Source organism: Diabrotica virgifera, chromosome 6 (genome assembly GCF_917563875.1).
Source record: "Diabrotica virgifera virgifera chromosome 6, PGI_DIABVI_V3a".
NCBI classification, from domain to species: Eukaryota; Metazoa; Arthropoda; class Insecta; order Coleoptera; family Chrysomelidae; genus Diabrotica; species Diabrotica virgifera.
Genome location: NC_065448.1, coordinates 181,355,800 through 181,374,482, shown reverse-complemented (window position 1 = coordinate 181,374,482; position 18,683 = coordinate 181,355,800). Strand labels below are relative to the sequence as shown.

Sequence of the window (18,683 nt, the reverse complement as noted above, 5' to 3'; positions counted from 1 at the left end):
AAGCTAATAAAATACATTTAACTTAATCAGATGGTAATGAATTAATTGTGTTTTGTAAATTAAAACAACTTTTAGATTTTATATAATTATGGAAAAACATGCCTTTCTTTTTAATTGAATATGTTATAATTGGACCGCGTTATGCATAACTCGACTAAGCGCCAAATTCAAGTTTTTTGGAATAATGCTGCCATCTATCAAGTAATGACGTTACCTATTTGGGAAAAAATCACCAAAGCCTAGAAATCTGTATTTTGGAAAATATTTTACTTTTAGCTAAACGCCAAATCGACTAAATGTCTGTAAACATTTGACAATACCCGACTAAGTGACTTAGATTTAGCATAATAAGACTATGCGACATAATATTGGCGCTTGGTCGCCTTATGCAAAAACGGAAATCGGCGGGATTTTGGCAGCATTGTTTCCGTCTTGTTAATTTGTTAATTCAGTTCAGTCTGTTGAGCAATATAAAAAGTGTCGCGTTATATTTTTTATAAAAGTTGTGTTTAAAAGTGTAAAAAAGCGTGTAAATATGTTGCAGAGGACTGCTCTAATTTTAAACCGTGCTCGAGAAATAACAAACGAGGAGAAGGTAAGTTATTTTGTATTGTAAAAATTACCAGACATTATTTTTGAGGTGTAAATTAAAAACTTAAATTTTTACAGTAGTTTTGTTTATCTTTATTTACTTTATTTATAGGAAGAAGGTATTCGGCAAGAAACAAGTTCGCTTCAGACTTATACCAACTTAGAACCGTTACAGGAAGTTGATTTTAACTCAGCAACAGATATTAGTGAGGTATGTTATTATAAGTTTTAATGTTTAACTAAGTTTTGTTAATTTTTACTTATTGTTATTTATAGAAAGAAAGTACTCATACAGCAGCTGTTTCCCCAAAGACTTACAGCGATTTACAAACGGTTCGGGAAGTGGAATTTAATCTAAAATTACCAGACATAATTTATGAGGTATAAAAAACCAAATAAATAGCAGATTTCTTAATTTTTATTTACTTTATTTGTAGGAAGGAAGTAATTCGGATGGATATTCAAACAAGGAAAATGAAATAGGTGACGTAAGAGTAATGGATGATAATCAAAATCAAGAAGAAGACCGACAGTCGGGTCGGAAAGAATATCGTCAAGATTTAAATTTTGTCAACAGAGATATTAATGAAGATAACAATATAGTAGAGATGGAGCAATCCGATAAAGGAGAAAATGATGGGGAAAAGAATGGCGTAAAATCTAAAGAAAAAAAATATCAGGGCCGTCCAAAAAAAGGGAGAAAGAGAAAGTTTCCTAGTCAGAATAGAGAAATCCGCAAAAAACACTGCATTCAAAATAAATCATACTTTACACAAAAAGGAGAACTGAAACTAAAAAAAGAGTTTCGTCAGTATTTGTGCAAATGCGACTGTCTATCGAAAGTTGGCATTGAAAATGCTAAACAAGAATACGACAAATTTTATGAAGTAAGTTCGCATGATGCTCAACGTGCCTTAATTTGCGCCATGGTTCAAGAAGGTCCAATAAAAAGAAAAAGAAAACAAAATTCTACTAAAAAAATGCACTCCAGGGTGTACAATATTAATGGCCACGTAGTTTGCAAAACATTTCTGTTGCAAACCCTAAGAATTTCGAGTGCAAAAGTGGATAATGCCTTAAAATCAAAAAAAAGGATAGAAGGAGTTAAAGACTTAAGAGGAAGAGCAGGCGGAAAAAATAAAATATCAGAAGAACGATTGCAAGAAATATTAGAACATATTGAACAATTTCCAAAATATAAGTCTCATTATACAAGGGAAAAAACAAGTTCAATGTACTTACGAGCAGACACTACATTGCCCATTATGTACGATTTGTACAAGCAGCAAGTTAATAATTCACCTGTGTCGTTTTCGAAGTACAAAAACGTTTTTTTAACTCATTTTAATTTCAGAAGAAAACCACTGAAAAAAGACACTTGTAACCTTTGTGACAAATTAGAAATTCTAATAAACAACAGCGCCACAGAAGAACAAGTTAAATATAAAACTGAGAGAGATAACCACATCGATTCCGCTGAAGAAGCCAGACAAGCTTTAAATGCAGACAGAAAGCGTGCAAAATTTGACGAACAACTTGAAGTATTGTGTTTTGATATGGAAAAAACACTGCCTCTTCCCCGTATACCTACAAATGTAGTTTTTTACAAACGCCAACTTTGGCTTTATAATCTAGGTATACATACAGCTAAACATAATAAAGGCCATTGTTATGTGTGGTTAGAAGGCGAAGCCGGCAGAGGGGCCCAAGAAGTTGGCTCTTGTTTATTTAGACATGTGTTGAAAGCTAGAGATATGGAGGCATGTAAACATTTAATTTTGTGGTCGGACAGCTGTGGAGGGCAGAACCGAAACATTAAAATAGTTTTGATGTTAAATGCCATTTTTGATGTGCATCCTTTACTGGAAAGAATCACTTTACGTTTCCTTACATCTGGCCATAGATTTTTGCCAAATGATACAGATTTTGGTGACATTGAATGCGCCTTAAAATTCCAACAAAGAATGTATTCACCGGTAGACTACATGAATGTAATGAGTTCGTGCCGAAAAAAAAATCCTCTAATCGTTCACAAAATGAAGAAGGAACACTTTTTCGGTACTTGTAATTTGGAAAAAAGAGTCGTCAATAGAAAAGTGGATATCTTTAATAATAAAATTAATTGGCTTAAATTCAAAGAGATTGAACTCAGAAAAGAATGCCGCGAAAAACTTTTTGTTAAATATTCTTTCCACGAAGAAGCTCATGAGATAAGTCTACAAAAGAAACGAGGAAGACCATCATCAGAACTTTATCAAAATTTTAAAGAATCACTTGTGCTGCTATGGCAAGATGGGAAGCCAATACCAGATAAAAAACTTGAGGATCTAAAATTTTTGCTTAGCCTTATTCCAAAAGATGCCAAAGAGTTTTACAAAAAATTGACTGGTGATCCAAATATGGAAGATGATATAGATGGGTTAAATGGACCTCTTGATTTTGATCTTGAAGATGATGAACTTTAGTAAGGTCTTATATCAATTTTGTTTTTATATCAGACTACAGTTTTATAAGATAGTAACTATCTTATGATACAACACTGTTGTTATGTTTAGTTTTACAATGTAGTTTTGTCATAAAACAATAAAAATATTCTATAAACCACATGTTTTAATTCGCATAAACCTCCCAAGCGACAGTTTTGTTTAGTAAACGACTTATGCAAATTATTAAAATGTTAATAACGAAAAAAGCAATACGCGACCAAACGCCATTTTTGTCTATATCAGCTAAAATATAATTTTAAAACTTTAAATAATAATACAACAAAATTCATTTTACCGTTTTTAAAAATATATCTAAAAATCAAATTTTTAAAATGTTAAATAGATTTTTCAGAACGCCATAAACTTAAATTCATTTTTCTCAAAAAGGTAAAAGTGGCGCTTGGTCGAGTTATGCATAACGCAGTCCAATTAATAAATATATGAGCGTTGTCAGAAAAACATTTAAAATTAAATTAAGTATGATTTTATGGTTTTTTCTTTGAGTTTTCGTTCTTCGTTAAATTAAGTATTTTGAAGTAGAGTGGAACCCCGATAAGTCGGCCCCCGATAACCCGGAAGTCCAGCTAACCCGGACCGATTTTCATCAGATAAACATTTTGATTTTCAATATTTTGTATTTTGACAACGACACCCGATTTGATTTGGGCGTCGAAACGTTAATAAAATTATTTTTCAATTTAATTGTGGCTTATTTCCCATCAAAATAGTTAATTATTAGATAAACATTTCAACAATAAAAATGTATGTAATATAAAATTTGAGAGATAATTTGTATTTGTGTAATTTGAACTATACGATAGTAAAAATTATTCATGATACACGCGCGGCAGAAACAACAGGCACCTGTTTGTAGTATTCCTTTATTTTTTATTTCAAACTGTCTTAGCATTGTTTGTAGCAAGACCAAAAGACTATTTAAAAAATACTTTTTTAAACAATGGTCTTTAGTTTTCACTGTTCTTAAATAACATAACATCGTTCTGATTGTGAATGTATTGTGTGTAGTATTACAATCTTGTATTGTTCGCTTCCGTTTGCTTACGTTTTTGTTACGTGTTATGTGTTTGCGTGTTTTTAGTAATTAAGATGTGTAGGTACTCTGCATATTTATATACAAGGTGTCCCAAAAGTAGTGGAACGGTCGAATATTTCGCGAACTAAATATCAGATCGAAAAACTGAAAAATACTTGTTCAATCATTTTCAGAAATCTATCCAATGACACCAAACACCAACCCCCACTACACCCCCTGGAGGTGGGGTGGGGGGTAACTTTAAAATCTTAAATGGAAACCCCCAGTTTTTCTTGCAGATTTTAATTCGTTACGTAAAAGTAAGCAACTTTTATTCAATATATTTTTTCGAACTGTGGATAGATGGCGCTATAATTGGGAAAAACGATTTCTCCTGATACCATAGGTAAATTATAGAAACGGTCTAATATCTCACGAAATACACTTCTAAATGAGAAACTAAAAAAGAGATTTTTGATATTTTTCGAAAACCTTTTGAATAACACTAAGCGTGACCCTCCAACCCACCCCCTGGGGGTGGGGTGGGGGGTAACTTTAAAATCTGAAATAGCCACCCCCACTTTTTGTTGCAGATTTGGATCCATCACGAAAAATTAATCAACATTTATTCGAAACATTTTTTAGAATTGTTAATAGGTGGCGCTTTAATTGGAAAAATACGATTTATTAGCGCCATCTATCAGAAATTTTAAAAAATGTTTCGAATAAATGTTGCTTAATTTTTTATGGCGAATCCGAATCTGCAATAAAAAGTGGAGGTTGCTATTTAAGATTTTAATGTTACCGCCCACCCCACCTCCAAGGGGTGGGTTGGAGGGTCATGTTTGGTGTTATTCGATAGGTTTTCGAAAAAAGATTAAAAATCTGTTTTTTGGTTTCTCATTTGGAAGTGTATTTCGTGAGATATTAGACCGTTTCTATAATTTACCTATGGTATCAGGATGAATGGTTTTTCCCAATTATAGCGCCATCTATCCACATTTCGAAAAAATGTCTTGAATAAAAGTTGCCTACTTTTATGTAATGAATCCAAATTTGCAAGGAAAACTGGGGGTTTCCATTTGAGATTTTAAAGTTACCCCCCACCTTACCTCCAGGGGTGTAGTGGGGATTGGTGTTTGGTGTCATTGGATAGATTTTTGAAAATGATTGAATACGTATTTTTCAGTTTTTTGATTCGATGTTTAGTTCGCGAAATATTCGAACCGTTCCGCTACTTTTGGGACACCTTATATATTTCATGTTATTTCAATTCTAACGGAGTTTATCTGTAAGTATACCGTATTTTATTAATTTTTACCATATTCTCCGGCTAACCCGGATTTTCGATAACCTGGATCGGCCGCGGTCCCGATTAATCCGAGTTATCGAGGTTTCACTGTATGTACTTTTAACTTATAGATATATAAGAAATCTTCTGCACGTTTAATAGGCTATTGATTATGTACTTTGTAAAGGAACTAAAACGTTAACTGGGTTTTATTGTTTCATTTGGTCAATGGACCTCTAAATAAGAAAAAACTACTATCATTTATACGGATGCGTTTTTGAGGAAAGGGTGAATTAGTGCCTAGGCACAGGGTAAATTACGGTGAGTTATATGCACTTCTGGTACAAACACGTCTACAGAAAAATTTTTCAAGGTTAAATTTACTAGCAAAACATCACTTTTTAATGTCAAAAATATTTTTTTACAAAAATATATAATTCAAATAAATAAGTAAAAAAATCCCAAAAGAAAGCAATTTTGTTTTTTGTTCTACAACTTTTTTCCACGGTCATATAGGTAAAAGCATTGCTTCACAGAAAGAAAACTTCCATCCTTCCTCTATAAAATTATGTGGTAGAAGCCTCTAAGATTTATAGTTTTCGAAATATGATTTTTAGAATTCGCCGCTCACAGCATTTTTGGGCCATTTTCCCCATTATTTCGCAAACCTTGTTCTGTAACTTTTTTTACGTATCTCTAGGTGTATGCAATGGTACATTTTGTAGAAAGAGAAAACAACTATATCTCTAAAATGGTGTATTACATAAGGTTGTAACACTATTTTTAAGCAAGATATGTTTTTTTTAAATTTTATACTTTTCATGATTTATGATATATTTTACGATTATTTCTAAATTTTTCACTCTAACTTTTTTTCTTTTGCCTTTAGGTATATGCATTGTCGAAAAAAAAAGAAAGCTTATTTTCTATATTTTAAAATGGTGTACTGCTAAAAGTTCTAGGTCTATTTTTACACAAGATATGCCTTTTCAAATTGTGACATAAATATATCCATGCAATATGTCGCACTAAGTTGGAACCATATAGAAAATATTTTTATTATTCACTTTATAAAAAAAAATATTCTTTATAAAATTCTCGGCATAGTCTAAAACCTAAGGTGCAATAATTATCAGATATAAAATTTTATCAATATTGTACAAGGTATTTTAAAAAGTATGAATTTCGCTTGCGAGTAAAGTACCTTTATATTTTGCAATATGGAAAAATGTTATTAAGAAAAGTTATTTGTTATTAAAAATTATGATATAATATGCAGTTATATTCTTTTAATTTCAAAAAAAAATAAAAAAATTCAAATTTTTTTCTCAAATTACCGACATGTATATTCTTGTATATTCTATGGATATCTTATTTCAAAATAGTACTAGAATTTTTTGCAGTACACCGTTTTAAAGTAAGAAAATAAAAAGACTAAGTTTTCACTCTAATGGCATATAAAACAACATAATGCTATTCTACATTCCACCAGAATGAAAACAATGGGAACCTTCTCTGGTTACACCTCCGAGGCTTCTACAATTTGCAAGCCATACGGATGCTGAGACTAAGGAAGATGAGGGAATTCTACAATTTACAATTCACGTCCCATCTGCTCAGCGCGGTAAAGTTCCAACGAGAATGGTTCCCTTCATACTCCACACAGAGTAAATGTAAATCAAAAATGAATAACCATTTTCAATTTCGTTGCAAAACAAAAACACAGCCGAACCATATTCTAGTCCAATCAGAGAGTGCCGCAAGCACCCCTACCGGTTTCGAAACTTATTAGTCTCTCATCAGGAGGCACATATGCTGCTCTCCCTGATCCAACCAAAACAAACCCCAGCGTGCAGTCCCGGATTGCAACGAACGAAATGGCATAGATTCCCTAGCGGCAACTGCTAGCAAAAAGACAAGTTTTCACTCTAATGGCATATAAAACAACATAATGCTATTCTACATCCCACCAGAATGAAAACAATGGGTACCTTCTCTGGTTACACCTCCGAGGCTTCTACAATTTGCAAGCCATACGGATGCTGAGACTAAGGAAGATGAGGGAATTCTACAATTTACAATTCACGTCCCATCTGCTCAGCGCGGTAAAGTTCCAACGAGAATGGTTCCCTTCATAATCCACACAGAGTAAATGTAAATCAAAAATGAATAACCATTTTCAATTTCGTTGCAAAACGAAAACACAGCCGAACCATATTCTAGTCAAATCAGAGAGTTCCGCAAGCACCCCTACCGGTTTCGAAACTTATTAGTCTCTCATCAGGAGGCACATATGCTGCTCTCCCTGATCCAACCGAAACAAACCCCAGCGTGCAGTCCCGGATTGCAACGAACGAAATGGCATAGATGCCCTACCGGCAACGGCTAGCAAAAAGACTAAGTTTTCACTCTAATGGCATATAAAACAACATAATGCTATTCTACATCCCACCAAAATGAAAACAATGGGAACCTTCTCTGGTTACACCTCCGTGGCTTCTACAATTTGCAAGCCATACGGATGCTGAGACTAAGGAAGATGAGGGAATTCTACAATTTACAATTCACGTCCCATCTGCTCAGCGTGGTAAAGTTCCAACGAGAACCACGCTCCAGCGCGGTAAATTTTCATTCTGGTGAAATGTAGAATAGCATTATGTTGTTTTATATGCCATTAGAGTGAAAACTTAGTCTTTTTGCTAGCAGTTGCCGCTAGGGCATCTATGCCGTTTCGTTCGTTGCAATCCGTGACTGCACGCCGGGGTTTGTTTTGGTTGGATCAGATACAGCAGCATATGTGCCTCCTGATGAGAGACTAATAAGTTTCGAAACCGGTAGGGGTGCTAGCGGCACTCTCTGATTGGACTAGAATATGGTTCGGCTGTGTTTTCGTTTTGCAACGAAATTGAAAATGGTTATTCATTTTTAAAGAAAATAAGCTTCCTTTTTTATTGGACAGTGTATATACCTAAATGTACAAGAAAAAAAGTTATAATGAGAAATTTAAAAATAATCATAATATATCAAAAATCATTAAAAGTATAAAAAATTTAAAAACCATATCGTGCTTAAAAATAGTCGCACAACCTTATGTAATAAACCATTTTAAAGGTAATTAACTTATCTTTCTAATAAGTGTACCATTTCATATACACTGGAAATGCGTAGAAAAAAGTTACAGCACAATATTTGCGAAATAATGGGAAAAATGGCCCAAAAATGGTGTGAGCGGCGAAATCTGAAAAATCATATTTCAGAAACTCTAAATTATAGAGACTTCTGCCAAATGTCATTTTAAAGAGGAAAGATAGAAGTCTTTTTAGTCAAGCAATGGCTATACCCTTATCCCCGTAGAAAAGGTATGGGGCAAAAAACAAAATTGCTTTCTTTCGGTTTTTTTTGCTTTTTTATTTGAATATATTTTCGATCTGAGCTATATTTTCGTTTTTAACTTTGATCAATTTCGCGAGTAGTATAGTAGGCGCTTAAGATAAGAGAGAAAATTTTCTTGAGTGAATTCATACAGTATAATTTATTTGTGTATCATATTATTATGACACTAAGTCTGATATAAGTAATTATTATCAAATCTGAAACATTCCCAAAACAGTTATTACTGCATGTGTAGATAGAAACTATGGCCAAACTTTTAATGAGTATCATTTACTCTCTACCAGAAGTAATTTTAAAACAGAATGGCGAATTGTATCACACCCTTTAATTTCACTTATTCCATCCATCCCATATAATTTGCCACATACCAATTCGCTAGTGACTAATTTTATTACAGTTGGGGCGAAGTAAACTTATTCCTAATGGCTCCATCTTCTAAATTGCTAACATTTGTCTAGTGAGTTATCCATTCTACTTGGCCGGTACACCTCTCATGGAGGGCAATTGTGGAGAAAGCATGGAATATAATAAGCACGGTTTCCTCAAAGAAATGTATGGGCGTGGTACATTAAAACTTACGCTGCAAGATTTCCATATTATATTAAAATAATGTGAAGTATTTTGGGAAATGGGCTCAGAAATTATAATGGTCTGGTTAAGATTTCGGAGAGCCTAGGGATTACAACTAGGGCAAATCATTATACCTACTAAGATATTTGCATAAATTGGAAGGAAATTTTTGTCGTTTATTTATTCAAGGCGCCTTGTGATTTTAATTAATTTTAAGTGAAGACTAAAAAGTAAATACTGAGTACATTGTAATGAATTGTTCATTACATAATATAACAGTGATTATATAAATCTGAATACCAAATATGTTTTGTTTTTATTTATGTGATATATTGGTTCCATGACATCTCGTACCGCGACAGTTTGTAACTTGACAGTTGGTAACGGGCAATTCGTAACAGCGACAGTTCGTAACGGCGAAACTTCGTAACGGTGACAGTTCGTAACTATACAAATTCGTAACGGACAATTCGTAACCTCCAAATTGAATTACTCTGTTTATTGTTGTTAACGTGGAAGCTAACTCTTATTACAGTTATAAATGAAATTATGTTTATCAATTTTAACGAATCAGTATCAGGATAAACATTTTTAAGGCATTTCATATTTCGTGTTTCAGAATACATATAATAAAAGGAGTTAAACAAAGTATTAGAGTATTACAAGCCGTCCCTGTTATCAACTATAACCGTTGATTGAATGCCCCAAAACTATTACCAATCACAAGGTTTATTATAATAACAGGTAATTATAATATTTCCTTTATGTTTATTTAAAAAGTTTGGAATGTCTAAAGACAGTTGTCAGATTAAAGATTTCAGGAATTAAGTACTTCATTGTTCTTTTGTCTAGGTATATGCAAATTTAAGGAACAATAAGAGTGATAAAATTTTAAAAATAATGTTAAAAGTTTCTATGTATTTAAGTATATTTATTTTTGTTTAAAGACTTTTAAATATTCTGAAACACGAAATATAAAATGTGTTAAACATGTCTGTTTATTCGTACTGATTCGTTAAATTGATAAACATAATTTCAATTATAACTGTAATAACAGTTAGTTTTCACGTTAACAAAAATAAACATAATAATTCAATTTGGACGTTACGAATTGTCCGTTTTGAATTTGTATAGTTACGAACTGTGGCCGTTACCAGGTGTCGCCGTTACGAACTGTCGCTATTACTTGCTATTACGAATTGTCCGTTATCAACTGTCCGGTTACGAACTGTCGCGTTACGAGGTGTCTGGCCACGAATATATCTGTGGTTCAAAGGAAAAGGGCATAAGTCACCTAGTTAGTCATTTTTAGAATTGGCCAATATTAGCACAAGAGTAAATATAAGCTATGCGCGCACTAAATATTTCAAAATAACAATATATATAAAGCCTTTCTAACCAGAGTAAGGATGATTTATTAATTAATCTTCTTTTGTGATATTTGTGTAATATTGTACTTTTTGAATTATTATTATTTTTTATTAGTTTAGTGACATGTGTCTCTTTTCCAAATTATAAAGCAGGTAACACATTATTGTTATCCATACTTAAGCCCCTTTGTATTGTCAGTGGGTAAATAAAAGAGAGGTTTTTTTAAGTATTTATTTGGAAATTTTGTTTAGAATATTATTTAAACATATCGTCCGAAAAACAAACATATTCTGCATTCTCGAACATTGTTGCCGCCTGGTAAATTTTCATAAAATGCATGACATTCTAAATCTATTAAATTCAAAATATTTAGTAAATCTTTCTTTTTCTCTCTGCTTATGCTCAAGAGCTCAAGGGCCGGTGTAGCACCTTTCGGGTTGCAATGGAATTTTCGATTTTCCCTTTGGCAAAATGAAATGCACTTAAATGGCTCTTCTTGTTTTAGGGATGTTTTGTACTTAACGATGCCTTCATCAGTGCCATATGAAAACAATTTAACATGGCACCACACAAATTTGCTTCCATTTATATCAAACTCTCTTAGTTGAAGTGACCCTTTTAAAAGTTTAGAAAAGTCCAAAAACTAAAAGTCGCTGTGATGTCACTTTTACCGTTATGGTATCATTTTTGTTGCAATTTTTGGGTTTAAATTTTTCAAAAATATGTATTAGTTTTTACAGGATTCAAAAAACATGAATATCTACATTTAAAACACATTGAAAATTTTGACAGGCGACATTTTGAGTCGCTCCCGTTAAAGGAACAAATTGTTTTTTAAATTCACCTGACTTGAATATTAGGATTTTTTAAATGCAACTTTAAAGAATAAATAAAACCAGATATTTAAACCAATTTTTATAGGTATTTACTTGATGAGTTTTTCCATGAACATAATTATTGGATATTTTGAAGTGAATTTGTCTCCATAAAGTATCGTTACCTTGGGATTCATTTTTATACTTAAATATTATACAAAGGTATATAAAATTTTGCTGACGTCTAACGAACTATCAAAAATAACAGTCAACTATTTAAAAAATGAACAATGTTTCCTTCTTCGAAAATAGATTAATATGTAATACAATACTTTCGACACATGACAGCCACAAAAGTCGTCTACTAAATCGCAAAGTAGACTATGAAAACCCTTTACGTAAGCTATCTGTTACATACAAAGAAATTTATTCTAAACTCATTTCTGTAATCAATCGCCGAACAGATAAGGCACAAAAATATAATACTCAGTTTAAACAATACAATACACCAGTCGCCTGCTTAATCGGCCTGCTCAATCGCAAAATAGATTAGGTATGTTACAGCTATCTATTACAAAGAAATTTAAACTCATTTCTTTAATCAATCGCCGAACAGGTAATTAAATCCACACAAATAATACACTATTATAATACTGTAGTGTTTGAAAGATAAAATTGATGAAAATGTCAAAATCTCAAAAAAGTCCACTTCGTGATAATTACCTCTAATAGGACGATATCAAGAAGATGGTTACAGGATTATAGAAAAAATATTAACAATAGAGGAAATAAGAACATCTTAAGCAGCTATAAAAAGTGTAATGTAGATATGTGTAGATGAAGTGTGACAAAGAAGGAACATTTAAAATAGTTAAAATATGTATGTACATCTAGTTACCATCTTCAATACTTTTAGATTTATTAACAGTTGGTATTTGTTCTCCTACAAAAAAGTTACTACTTGAAGAAGTGCCTGAAAAGAAGTAAACCAAACACTTTAACATTATAGCTAATTATTACACTGGTCCACATTAGAGTCCTTAATTTCCTATACAAAGCATAATACAACTTTTATTATTTCATTTAAGGGTAATAAAGGCGCAAAATGTCGCCTGTCAAAATTTTCAATGTGTTTTAAATGTATTCATTTTTTTTAATCCTGAGAAAACAAATGTATTTTTGAAAAATTTAGGGCCGAATGTGGCAAAAAGGTTATCTAATGCCATCCCTTCTTTGTGAACATACAGACTTATGTAGTAAAATCAAAAGGATTAAAACATGTTACATATTACAGACACAGAAAATATTTTAAATTAAAAATTAAGTTTAAAATTTTTAAAGTTATGTTGTATTAACCTGCTTGATGTGATGCATTTTCCAACAACAAATCTAATATCTTTCTGCTTCTATTAGACTGAGACATTTTCAAAGATATTATTTATTTAATTTTCACTTAAATAGCTGTATTATTTACACAAAGGTAATACCAAATAAACACATAAAAACACTTTAAACAACGTTAACCGTAAGAAGCGCCTGTGAGTTCTGAGCCGTTCCGTAGCGCATTCCAGAACTAAGTCTACAAGATGCCTTATTCCAAAACTAAAACCCCGCGCTGCGTGCCATTTAATAGGCGTAATTTAAGTCAAGCCCCTTTTCTTTATCGGTGTAGATAAAATATTGACTCATGCCTAATTTTTGAATGGCCCTAATTAAGAAACGCATTACATTTTTCAGACATGTGGCCTTTTACCAAATAGAAAATTTAAAATACTTTTCGTTAAACTCTTTTGACGATTTCAAGAAAAAATGTGACTCATGCCCCTTTTCCTTGGAACCACAGATATTATGTACAGGGTTATTCACTATATTTTGACCTCCCTGTAAACTGCTTTATTTACAGAATTAGAAAAAAATGGATAATACAAAAGTTATTCAATTTTTAAATTATGATTTTTTGACACATATATCGTACTAGTGACGTCATCCATTTGGGCGTGATGACGTAATCGACTATTTTTTTTTAATAGGAATAGGGGTCGAGTGCTAGCTCATTTGAAAGTTTATTCAATTCCCGATTCAGTTATATAAACATTAACATTATTAATTATACAAGGTGTCAAAAAAAATTTTAAATTAAATTAATTGACACAAAAAGAAGAATGTATGTAATTTATTTAATTCAAAATACATTCTACTGCTCTCAGAAAACAGAAATAAATGTTTATTGAACAAATTAACATTACTGTTCACTTAAATTCAATGTTCAAGCTGCCACCCATCTGCCTCTTGGCAGTTTGAACATTGAATATAAGCAAAAATCAATGTTTATTTGTGCAATAAACTTTTATTTCGGTTTTCTAACAGCAGTAAAATGTAATTTAATTTAAAAAAATTACATACATTCTTCTTTTTGTGCCAAATAATTTAATTAAAAAATTTTTTTTGGACACCCTGTATAATTAATTACTTTAATGTCGGAATGAGACGATTCATCGCCGCCGGTTCATCGCCGCCGTTTTATCGCCAGTCCATTTCATCGCCGGCCGTTTCATCGCCGGCCGTTTCATCGCCAGTAAGTCAGTTGATCTTGTATTATGGGAGACGACACGACACGACGTTAAATTCAGTTCAAAACTTATGACAGATAAATAGATAAAAAATATTATTATATTAATTTACTGTTATATTTCTACTTCCCCTAAATTTGATACTAAACAGTATTAAATTTGTAGTGTTAAATTATATTTTATATTATAAAAGTTTAAAAGTATATTAAAAGATTAAGTATGGCAACGGGAATGGTCATATCTCGCATTTCATAGAATTCCTAATTAATAATAAAAATAAATAATAAATGTAACTGTCGAAAATTGGTCGAAAATTCGGAAATATATCAGTTAGCGATTAACTGACTGGCGATGAACCGGCGGCATCGAAACGGCCGGCGATGAATCGGCCGGCGATGAACTGGCGGCATCGAAACGGCGGCGATGAACTGGCGGCGATGAAACGTCCTAGACCCCTTTAATGTTTATATTACTCAATAGGGAATTGAATAACCTTTCAAATGAGCTAGCACTCGACCCCTATTCCTATTTAAAAAAATAGTTAAAAAACTCATAATTTAAAAATCGAATAACTTTTGTATTTTACATTTTTTTCTAATTCTTTAAATAAAGCAGTTTACAGGGGGGTCAAAATATAGTTAATAACCCTGTACATTTACGTAAATATACTAAAATGTGATAGAAGAAAGAGGAGAAGAGTGGCATGAGTCAGCGAAGAAAACGGACTGTCCCTAAACACAAAAAAGACACAATTCATAATAACAATACATGGAGAACAAAATAAAAAAATTGAAAAATGTAAATATTTAGGTACCTACAATAATTTAACCTTCAGATTAGCAACGGGGGGGGGGGGGGTAAATTTGGACCACAGCGTATGTTTTTCTTTAATAAATTCAAAATATTTTCAATTTTTAATTCATTATTCTTTTATTTGACTGTAATATCATTCTAGATATCCTCATATTTTGAAATAAAAAAAATTCCCTATATTTTACGAATAAAAAATATATTCTGAAGTTGATGTTTAGTAAAATACCGTCTATTTATTATGTGGAATTCCAAGTAGTTTTACACAATCATGACATGCCTGTCTGCTACAGTTAGTCATTTCTATTATTTCCTGGCGTATATTATTATAGTTTCTTAGTATTTTGTGTACATAATATATGATATGGCCCGCAAATGTCTTACTGAGGCTGAGTTACAGGAAATTGTTACTGCTAGCAGTTTTTATGATGATATAGAAAATGAAATAGTATCATAAAACGAGGATGTATTGTTAGATGAAGATGCTGAAAATATTGATTCCAGGTAATTTTTGACCTGGGGTAATTTTTTACCACCGTTGGTCATCCGTGTAACAAAAAAAGGTTGGTCATCAGAATGTTAATGAAAATAATTAATACACAGAAGAGATTAAAGCAAGAATATCTCAGGCAAGAAATTCTTTCAACAAACTGAAAAGAGTATTCTGTAGCAGTTAAATTACAATTTCTTTAAAGATAAGACTTCTGAGATGCTACGTGTTCTCCGTATTATTCGATGGGTTGGCGGTTTGGACATTACAAAAAGATTTTTCGGGTAGATTAGAAGGCTTCGAGTTATCGGCCTATACAAGGATATTAAGCAGAGGCGTGCGGTCCATGGAAGCGGGGGAATCGCCGCTTCCCTATTTATTCGTCGATATAAGAAAATATATTATTAATTAATATTTAATAATAAAAATTTTTTCCCTAATCCAAATAATCTACATATTACCTAGCCGATAGGCATTGAAAAATATTAAAAATTAATCGCGTACGAACGAACTCAATATGCACACAATTCAACTATTTGGTCCACTCCTGACAGAAGCGCATCTCAAAATCGCCGCTTGTCATGCAGTTGTCCCTTTTAAAATTGGTCAGGGTTCAATGACCGCACCCACTAGTCGCGCGAATTTTGGTATGCCGTGGAAGCGCTCGTCGTATCGCCTTCCCGAAAATGAAATGCTCCGACTGTTACTGCTGCTAAGGGGTGCTTAGGTATTACATACATTCGCTTAAAGAATATTTCGATTTAAATTTTTTGCAGAGATTTTTCCTTTTACTGATCTTTTATTTGACATTTTACAGAAATCAAATGGTATTGCATTTTGCATAAGACAAATTGATGACTTTATTAATACGATAATTAAAAAAACGAGAGCAGTTTAAAAATATTTGGAATAAAACTGAACATATGGGGTTTGAACATGAAAGAAAAATATGAAGATTGATAATTTCGGAGACAGAGAGAAAGAGAAAACAGAGGAAACTAAGAGACCTTTTGATAATATTCTACAACAAATGAATTCTAGCTTTCAAAATTTTAACGATTTAAAATTTGTAGAATTATATATAATCTTAATATTTCTAATTATAATTCATCAAAATTTCCAACAGAGAAATTTATGTCATTACGATTAAATAATGAAAATTTTTTGATATCCCAGCTTTGCATTCTCAGTTAAGTATCATTTATGAAACAACTGACATGAATGATAAAGAAATACCCAGAAATCTGGGATTTCTGGTCGCTGTGTGAAGTGGTCAAGTTGTGTGAAGTGGTCAAGTTGTGTGAATTAGTACTACTACTGACTATCTCAGCCACAAATGCATCAGTTGAACGAAGTTTTGCAGTATTAAGATGCATTTAAAGTTTCAAATTAAGAGTTTAAAAGAAATTCAACAAGCGAAGACAGACTTTGAAAGTTAGCCCTATTATCCATTGAAAAATACTGCATTCAACAATTATCAGAAGTTGATAGGAGAATAGACCTCGAGTATAAATAAGTGTCATTTTAGTGAAAGTTGTGTGTTGTGGAAAATGCCTCGGAGTATATTTTTTAAATAGGATTCTTCTTTAGAAAACCAAGCCCGGCGCGAGGACTCAAGGCCCGAGCTAGCAATACAGATCAATGATAGGTCACTAGTCACTAGAAATAACGGAAATAGAGTGCCTCACGCGCCACGGATTTAGTGTGTGAGTCCTTGTACGCAGGACGTCTCACATAATTAAGTACTTTGCTGATAGAGAGCCCCTGCGCATCAGAGTGTTATCAGGTGGAAAGTTGCTCGACCCTCGACCCTTAAGAAAATATTTTTATATCCTTATTGAATCGCTTCCCCTTTCGAAAAAGTCACTGCACGCCACTGATATTAAGAATAAGTTGGGTGGATAGAGTCACGAATATCGAGGTGTTGAGAAGAATGGGAAAAGAAAGAGATGTTTTAAATTCAATTAAAGTTGAAAAACTGCAAAATATCAGACATATCATGACGGGCGAGCGTTACAACTTGTTTCAGTTAATTATACAAGGACGAATACAAGGTAGAAGGAGTCGTGGAAGAAGACGCATCTCTTGGTTAAACAATGTTTTAAGAGTTTGGTTTAACTGCACTTCTGCTGATCCCTTTAGGGTAGCGGTATAGAAATTGCGAATTGCCACGATAGTTCAATCAAGTTAGTAAAAAATAAGCCGTTTTTCGACATAATTGAAAAGACGAGGTTTGACAGTTGAAATGTGTAGTATGAGATATTACAAAAGGGCTAATATCTTGGGATTCATCAATTTTTTAGTGGAACAATTTTTAAATAAACAATCAAAACGTCAAACTTAGTTTTGTGCTCATAACTTAAAAACTTGTTTATTTAGAGATTTGACGTTCACAGGTAACTTTTTTAGAATAAAAAGACACATCGAATGAGATACGTTAAATGAAAATCAGTTAATAAACAAAAAAGTTATCGCAAAACAGACGACAAAATCATTGTTTTTTAATATTGTTAATAACAATTTTATTGTTTATTAGAATATGTTTAAATATACCTAAACTTGAGGGCATTATGGTGTTTGAATGGTGTGCAAAAAATGGTCCAGATCTGTTTAATAGTTTTCGCAAAATTGAATTTGTTTATAAATTTTTTTGAAAAACGAGCTAATTTCTGAGGCTGGTCCAGTTAATATAGCTGAATGTATCTCAATAATCCGGAGCTCATTTCCTTCGTTAAGATGTATACTAACAGCCTATGACAAAAAAAGTAAAAAAAAATTACATATACGTACAAAAATTATTTGTTAATAAATAGCAGTTTTGACGTCGACTTTGTAAAGTAACAAGACACTTACTCAACACACACACTACACATTACTCCCCTGACTTAGTGATAAGTTATACAATTACGTGGCTAAAGGTTCTAATTCTAAACCAAAGCCAGAATCAGAGAGAAGAAAAAAAAATAGCAGTTTTTAAGCTTAAAAACAATTACAATAATTTCGTAAAAATTAGATCAGATTAAATGGCAATAGAAAATACGGAAAGCTGGTTAAAATACACAACTTCTAAAAAAAATTTTAGGTCGTACGACCCTTGGGGTCTGAGATCTTTTTTTGAAAAAATCACTGTTACGTTAGTTAACAACACTAAGATCTGAAATTAACCAATATTTTATAAGAAAAGTCAAAGTTTTTAACAAAGTTTTTAGCAAGAAAAAATGGTTAAAATTGTTTAAACAGTAGTGTTATAAACAAAAAGTATT

At 32.3% G+C, this 18,683-nt stretch overlaps 1 long non-coding RNA gene across 1 annotated transcript; it reads left to right on the top strand.

Annotated features, from left to right (window-relative positions):
• The first annotated feature begins 401 nt into the window (after window positions 1–401).
• LOC126885836 (uncharacterized) lies at window positions 402–1,297 on the top strand. Its single transcript, XR_007698463.1, has 3 exons — window positions 402–802; window positions 868–972; window positions 1,029–1,297. It is a non-coding gene; the product is annotated as an uncharacterized LOC126885836 (long non-coding RNA).
• Window positions 1,298–18,683: the final 17,386 nt, after the last annotated feature.